The sequence below is a fragment of the Arachis duranensis genome, chromosome 5 (genome assembly GCF_000817695.3).
Source record: "Arachis duranensis cultivar V14167 chromosome 5, aradu.V14167.gnm2.J7QH, whole genome shotgun sequence".
Classification (NCBI taxonomy): Eukaryota; Viridiplantae; Streptophyta; class Magnoliopsida; order Fabales; family Fabaceae; genus Arachis; species Arachis duranensis.
This window is the reverse complement of record NC_029776.3, coordinates 14,742,604-14,750,564: the sequence shown is the minus strand read 5'-3', so window position 1 is coordinate 14,750,564 and position 7,961 is coordinate 14,742,604. Positions and strand designations below refer to the sequence as shown.

General features: G+C 36.4%; 1 pseudogene; it reads left to right on the top strand.

Annotated features, from left to right (window-relative positions):
• The first annotated feature begins 6,198 nt into the window (after window positions 1–6,198).
• On the top strand, window positions 6,199–6,831 carry LOC127747808 (40S ribosomal protein S10-1-like; annotated as a pseudogene).
• Window positions 6,832–7,961: the final 1,130 nt, after the last annotated feature.

Below are 7,961 nucleotides of genomic sequence, written 5' to 3'. Positions count from 1 at the left end.
GCCCCCTCCTCCGACGCAGCTTGACGGCGACCCTGTGGTAGCTGACCGCGACGGATCTGGCAGCACAGGCGGCGATGGGCGGAGCAGTTCCCTCCTTCGCAGCCCTCACTCACCTCAGTCTTGGTTTGCAGAAGAGATGGCTTCTCGGACAGTAGCAGCGGTGGTTTTGCATCTGCTTCTTCTACTTCTTCTGCTGCATCTGCTTCTGCAGCTTCGACTTCTACATCAGCATCTTCTTCTTCTGCATTTGCTTCTGCTTGAATGCATCTTCTTCTTTTGTATCTGCTTCTGCTTGAGTTTCTGTTTCTGATTTTATGACTGTCTCTGCTTCTGCATTTGTGATTGCCTGCTTCTGATTTTGATTTGTTGTTTTTTAATTTGGTTGTTGAATTTGTTAAATTTGGGTTGATTTGTTGAATTTTTTATTTCTAGATTTGTTGAATTTGTGTTGATTTGTTGAATTTCTGATTTTTGGATTTGTTGAATTTGTGTTGATTTTATTGATGTTGTTTTTCTTGGTGGTGGAGGTAAATGTGATGGTGGTGGTGGGAGTAAAAGTGGTGGTGGTGGTGATGGAGGTAAAGGTGCTGATGGTAGTGGAGGGCATTTTTGTCCAAAAAAATTTAAAAAGACGATTTTAATACAAAAAAATACGTTAAGGACGATTTTAAATCCAAAATTACAAGAGGAACAATTTCGATTCTGACCCTCAACGTTAGGGACCAAAATCGTACTTATCTCTAATAATATTTACCACTAAGTTCGTGCCTGATGTCTCTCAAAATTAACCTAAGTTTAACACACCAATTTTAATACATGATGTCCCTGATCTTATGCACAAGAAGATTTTTAGAATAGAAGCCACCAAGGTAGTTGGTAACAATATTAAAAGTCTCTACATAATTATATTAGTTTTACAAATAACATTCCTCTGACATGAATTTCAGACAAAAAATAACATTTTCAAATAACAAACAGCTCACCCTCTCTAAATAACAAACAGCTCACCTGTTGCTATTTATTATATCCAAACAACTCTTTTGTCAATTTTTATTCTATCTCTAATAATGTAAGCAAAATTTACTCTAACACCATCATCAAAATAACTAGCATTGCAATTAATTTTATAAATATCAATACTCAATAGAATGAGAATTTCAAAAATTATTTATAAAAGATGGAATAGAACTATAGAAGTATGTTGCAATTCAAAAATATTTTTATTTTTTTTTCCTAAAGCTAAAGTCATACCTAATACTTTTCTACGAAACCAAAGATCTTCGATATTAAAAATATCATTATTCTTTGCTCATTAATTTTACCACAGTCCCAAAAAAAATCTAAACAAGTAATTTTTACTATGTTTAAAAATCAGTAAGTCAAATCTAGAGGGTGTTGTGTAATTTTCAAGTTTCGCCAAGCTAATTGGGCTTTAGGACAATCTTGATGCACTGCAGCACCAATTCCTAAGAAGTAAGACACCTTGAACATCTATTCGAGTTCAACATACCTTTCTTAAAACGAAGGATTGCAATGGGCAGCACATCTCTAAGATAGAGTCAGACAAAAAAATTTTGCTTTTTTAGAATAAGTTGACACTAAAGTCAAAGTCAATTCCCTCTCTCCTTCCAGCCGAATTTCTTTTTGCATAGCTACAAGTAACCATTGCTTATACTATGCATCTTCAAAGATGATCTAGACCAATACCAACAACCTGAATGGCTGAATTTGATCCCGCTTGAGCATCTAGATTGTAAAAAAGAATATTTTCTTTCAAAAATTGATTTAAAGGGAATATATATTCTCCGCATGTCACTTACCATGCAACCAAAGATCCAAAATACAATGACTAGCTAGAATAAAAAATGTGAATATAATCCATCTCATAAGAAAGCAATCGTTCTTTCCTCCACTTGAAAAACTAAAAATTTTGATCAATCCCATTTATACACCATGCAAAACTCTCCCTCAAGACACCCCAAATTTTACACAAGCTAGCTTTTCCAAACATGAGATCCCTTACTTGTCAAGAAACTAAAACTATCATCCTCGAAAGATTGATATTTGGTAGCTAACAATTGGACTCATCGCTTATCTTATTGATAAAATAATTGTCACACTAATGTCCCAAGTAAAGCAGTATTGGTACAAAAAGGGTCTCTTATCCCCAAACCCATGTACTTCTTTAGAGTGACTAAACCCTTTCAACTGACAATATTTAATCCTCTACTATTAGACTGTCCTTTCTAAAGAAAAGTCCTCATCATATATTCTAATTTACCTGTGATACTTCTAGGAAAAAGAAAAACTTGCATGTGCTTCATATCCATCATGAGATTCAAGCTTCAAAACATAATTAAATTTAAAACCTTCACTTTGAAACCACAGTGAAAAAGGATAAATCTAACTTAGTGGATTTCTAATCTAACAATTCTTCGCTGTCTCACAGTCTTTGCCTGCCTAACTGTCATGCAATCCCATCGCCACTGCTTTCTGAACCTCCTCAATTCCAGTAAAAGTCACAGATAATAACAATGCAAGTAAAGCACAAGTATAAGTAGGTATATCAAGTAATTCAATAAGCATTTAGGCATGTTGTACATTTAGGCAAACCAGACAAGTCGGCAAAGCAAGCAAACAAATAGAATATGCACATAATGAATGCCTGTCCTATTTGGCTGTGGTATCACATTGTCGGTTCAACTGTCAACCCGACACATCTCCATGGAGACGTTGCCTTTCGCTCTCATATTGGGAACCCTCAAGATATGGTGCCCGGATCATGGTCCAGGATGTTAGTGCCTGCACCCTATAGTGATTTCGAAAGGATGCGAGTGGGATACTCTTACCACGGACCTCACATCTCAACGTAAGCGGGATAAACCTACTGTCCTTATGCCGCCGCTGCGACCTCGACAGGCGGGGTCAACCTACCGTCCCTGCTAGGCGCATAGCGTCTCAACAATCTCATTAAAAATTAATACATCAGTGGTTTCAGAAATCATTTTTCAGTATATCAGAAATTCATCATTCCACTCCGAGTCCCAAACTCATCTCAACCACCATAAATTCGTAATTTCCACAACTCATTATGTCAATTGTTATTGCAGTACTCCTCCATCTCACTCAACAAATCCTTCCTTAGTACTCCAAAGACCTAAACTTCTGTCTTGTAAATTCATGTAAAATTCACCTATTTAAGTCACTAATCCTCCTCTATTAGTTATTAGACCTAACTACAAGATGTTACCCTTAAAGTGCAATTTAAGTAATTTTGGAAAGTTAGAGAACATTCGAAAATGGAAAAAAATCATGTTTCAGCAAAACAGGGGTTGTGCATACGCACACGAGTAAAATGGGTGGTTGCATACGTAACCCCCTGCTCGCGTACGTGAGTGTCCCAACTCGAAGGGGTTGCTCGCGTCGCCTGTTAAAGTTTGCGTACGCAAGGGTTAAAAATCCACTTACTCGCTTACGTAGGCAGCGTTTGCGTACGCGAGTTCCCCAACCCGAATGGGTTGGTCGCGTCGCGCGCCCCTGTCGCATACGCAGCCAATACAAAACTTAGAAAAATTTCAAATGTTGCAGAATTCAGCTTTTAGCACCACATTTTAACCAGCTATAACTTTCTCTATAAAAATTCATTTTATTCAAACTTTATATCAATTTAAAGCTCTCAAAGCAACCTTTAATTTAAAACAAAGTTCATTCAATTTCAAGCTTTGAGGTTCAAGTTATGATCCATTAAAATTCACCAAAAACTAGTTTTTACCAAAAATTACAAGGTTCTCAACTTTCCAAAATTCATAACCAACTAAACCAAAATCACACCAAACCTCAATTCACCTTAGAATTTACCCTTTTGTGTCTCATTTTACCAATCTTACCATATCGCCATTCACATTACATAATCTTCAACTCCAATGATCAAATATATCACACTAAAATAATTCCTCACCCAACACAATCATCAATCATCATTGTATCACTAACAAATTATCAACATCAACCTCATTCATACTCAATATCAATATTCAACACTATTTGTTAACATCAACAACAATATTCATCCAAAATCATCAAAGTCATCAATTCATCATACATCATCAATCAACAAGCTCAATAACCAATTCAATCCAAATCTATCCTATAGGTCACTAGTATAAGTGTCCAGAAATACTATATTTTACATAGAGGAAATTGAAACCATATCTTGGCCGATTCTCAATATGCCAAAATTCTAAAATTGAGTCCAACTCAAGCCTCCAATCACCAACAATCAATCCAAAGCTCCAAATAAATGCCAACAATCACAACTTCAAGCTATATATACACATAACCTATAACCAATCAACCTAGGATTCACCATAATTACAATTTTACAAGATAAAGAGTTTTCTTACCTTTCTCGATGGTGTTTGGGGAACAAACCACTAATTGTCCAACCTTAAGTACCACCTAGACAATAAAAAAAACACAAAAATTCATTCAAAACCATTATCCACATTTTTGGATTTTTAGGGCAGAGGAGATGAGATGAAAATTCGAAATCTTACCAACAAAGGTTAGATAGAACTAACGGGCTCGGTGAGAGCTTCGCGTAGCCGCTGACGGCACGCGAATCAGAACACTGTAGCTCGAGATATGGTCGATTAAAATGAGAAGTGAATAGTGTTCTTCTCCTCTTCTCTCTCAACTCATGCAGCTGCCCTTAGTGTGTTTATGTTGTGTTTGAGGCTGAATGACCTTCATTTAAGTCTATATATATGTTGAGCTTGGGTCTAATTTGGATTTGGTCTAATCCGTTAATGTTTTTGGTCCGTTTGGCCCAATTTCGGGGCAAACCTTTAAAATTAGTGTTCGGTTTTTAATTTTAAATGTTTTCCTAAGGTTTTTTACTGTTTTCAATTATTCTCGCATAGTACCATACAGATTTAAGCAGATATTGCCAATTACCACTATAACCGAATCAACCAAACAAAGTCTTTCAATCCTGTTGAATAATTTACCCTTCTAGCTGGCCAATCTTCTCCTAACCTTATTGAAAACTTCATTGAAGGAGGCATGAGTTATTCTGGAGTGACTGAGATTAACTCTAAGATATTTTTTCAAATCCTAAACAAATTTAATAAAGCAAACACTAGTAAAATTGTCTTCTTTTTCTTGATGAAACATTTTTGGAGCACAACGATTTGGACTTCTCTACATTAATTTTCATCCCCGAAATTTTGCAAAATTTTTTCATGACTGTCATTACAATTTTAACTTGCCATTTTCTTATTTAAAAAAAAAAAAGAGGTAAATCATCCACAAACATTAAGTGAGATATTCTAGTCCCCCTCTAGAAATAACAACTGACTTCCAACTCCCATCTTTACTTGATGATTAATAAAACAAACCAAATGCTCTATACACAACACAGAAAATACTGCGACATGAGATTTTCTTGTCTAAGTCCATGCCTAGGAGAGAAAGCATTCAATCTATCACCATTCCAAAAAATAAATAAAGAAGAGGTTATGACACAATTAATAATCAATCTGATAATGAAACGAGGGAAGTCAAAGTCAGTTAGCATTTGTTCCAAAAATCTTTCGTCTACTCTATCGTAAGCCTTTTCAAGATCAGTTTTAAATGTCAAAATATCTTTCTTCAATTTAGTTTATTTCATGAAATGAAGCTCCTCTTGCAGAATAATGATATTATCAGAAATTTTTCTTCCTAGAATAAAACCTCTTTAAAGAAGACTAATAATGTCTATAAGGTAAGGAAGGATTCTATTGACCAGAATCTTTGTAATAATCTTATAAATAATGTTATACTGACTAACAGACCTAAAATCCTTCATAAATACCGATGCTTCCACCTTTGGAATAAGAACAATTATGGTCTCCATCATGTTGGAATCGATAGCGACCCTCAAGAAAGCCTGTCTGGCCATATTCTAAATATTAAAATCAATAATCTTCTAGTATTCTTTAAAGAAAAACACTTGAAAACCATCCAACATAAAAACTTTAAAGGAGTTCATGTTAAAAACAGCTGCCTTAACTTCCTTCATAGTCACGGATGTTATAAGACCAATGCAAGCCTCCTCATTAAGCAAAGGATCGGAATATGCACATCACCTAGACAACTCAGGTCAACATCTTCAATATGACAGAATAATCTTGTTTCTCTTGTTTCAATTCATTCTCTTGTTTCTCAATTCTTCAGATCATTCTGGAGAAGAACCGCATGGAGATCTGCAAATACCTATCCCAAGGTTCGCTCATTTTGTTTGATATATTCTCCTACTTAATGAATTCTAGATTGAATGAATTCATTTGTAGAGGGAGTATGCTACGTGAAGAAGGACTTCAATCTTGCGAAGCACCTTGAGATTGATGTGCCTATTCTGCAGGTGATTAAGCTGATGCAGAGCTTCAAATCCAAGGAATGTTAAGGAGACATTCACCTGGATGCACTATTATTAGTTCCTCACCAACTACGCATCGAGCATCTCAGGACATACCTTAACCTTCCTTCTGAAATCGTCCCTGCCACTCTCAAGAAGCAGGCCAAGCCATTTAGAAGGCCTTTTGGCGGCCACCGAGTGACCGTCTCAGGAAATTCATCATTCTTGCCTGCTTTCTTACTCCTGTTTTTCATCTTGTTTCATTGCCAACATGTGTTATGGTTGATTGAACAGGGGGTTCACCTCGCTTTGAGGGAGAGCACAAATTTGGTGACCGTGATGGATACCGTGGAAGAGACAAGAGTTGTGCTCCTGCTGAGTGCTGACTACAGACCTTCTTTTGGAGTATTTCACATGCATCCTTGTTTCTTTGGAATTGGCATTGTTTCCTCTTTATTACCTTTTGGAATTTTGGAATGACAACTTTTAATGTTTTCATGTATTTAGTTACTAATACCATCTGACTTTAGCTGTGGTGTTTGTATGTGTGCCCTGTTTCTGATTGCAGAATTGCTATTACTGAAACTAGTTTTTTTTTAGTTTGTTTCTGTTTACTGTGTTCTTGTTAGTCTAAGATGTTTTGTGTGCGACGAGCAAATTATTGTGTACTTCCATGCTTGCTTAAAGTTTCAAGTGTTGAACATTATTCATTTGTTCATATAACTGAGGTGAATATGCACCAAGTCTATATCGTTTTTGGTGTATTCACTGGTAGATGATTGTATATTTTCTCTATGGGTCGCTCTACTGTAAAGTCAAAGTTGGGAAAGATGTAAAGATATTGTTTTTTCTGCCTAGAGATGAGACACGTGTGCCGTTGGGTTGCAAAACGGAAGGGGCTGCGAGGGTAGATATTCGGTGTAGGCTTAGATGGAGTGAGCCTAGCTGTTTTCATAAACATAACTTGAGCTGTTGATTCATGGCTGGTTGGACGTGTGGGTTTTTATTGGGTGTGGGCCTTGGAGAAAGCAGATTTTTGGGGAGCCCCCAACCTCCCAAAATATTATGTGTTAGTGAGTGGGGAGAGATATATTGTATCCACTATCCAGCATGGTCCTGGAAAATAGGAGAGCCCAAAAATGTTAATCTAGTAGTGCCATACTTAGGTATTTAATATTCGTTCTCTTAACCAACTTGGGTTGGTCGAGTGGTCAGCTCACTCGTCCGCTTAAGCAAGTGTCGGGAGTTCGAACCCTGCCTTGTGCATGCAGCAACTCATTGGCCAGCGGCAGACCCTTAAATGGAGCTCAGATCCGCGACGGATTAGTCCTTAACCTGTCGGGTTGGAGGATACCGTTTGGGTAAACCAAAAAAAAAATATTCGTTCTCTTTATTCATTACTTTTTAAGTTATACAAAATTAACTTATAACGAGTACAACACTAAAACAACACCGAATTTGGTGGTCTCAGAACATGTTTTTTAAAATGTTTTTTAATAATTACTAAATAGTCCTTTTTAAATTTAATTACACATTAATTCCATATATTTTATTTAATTATAAA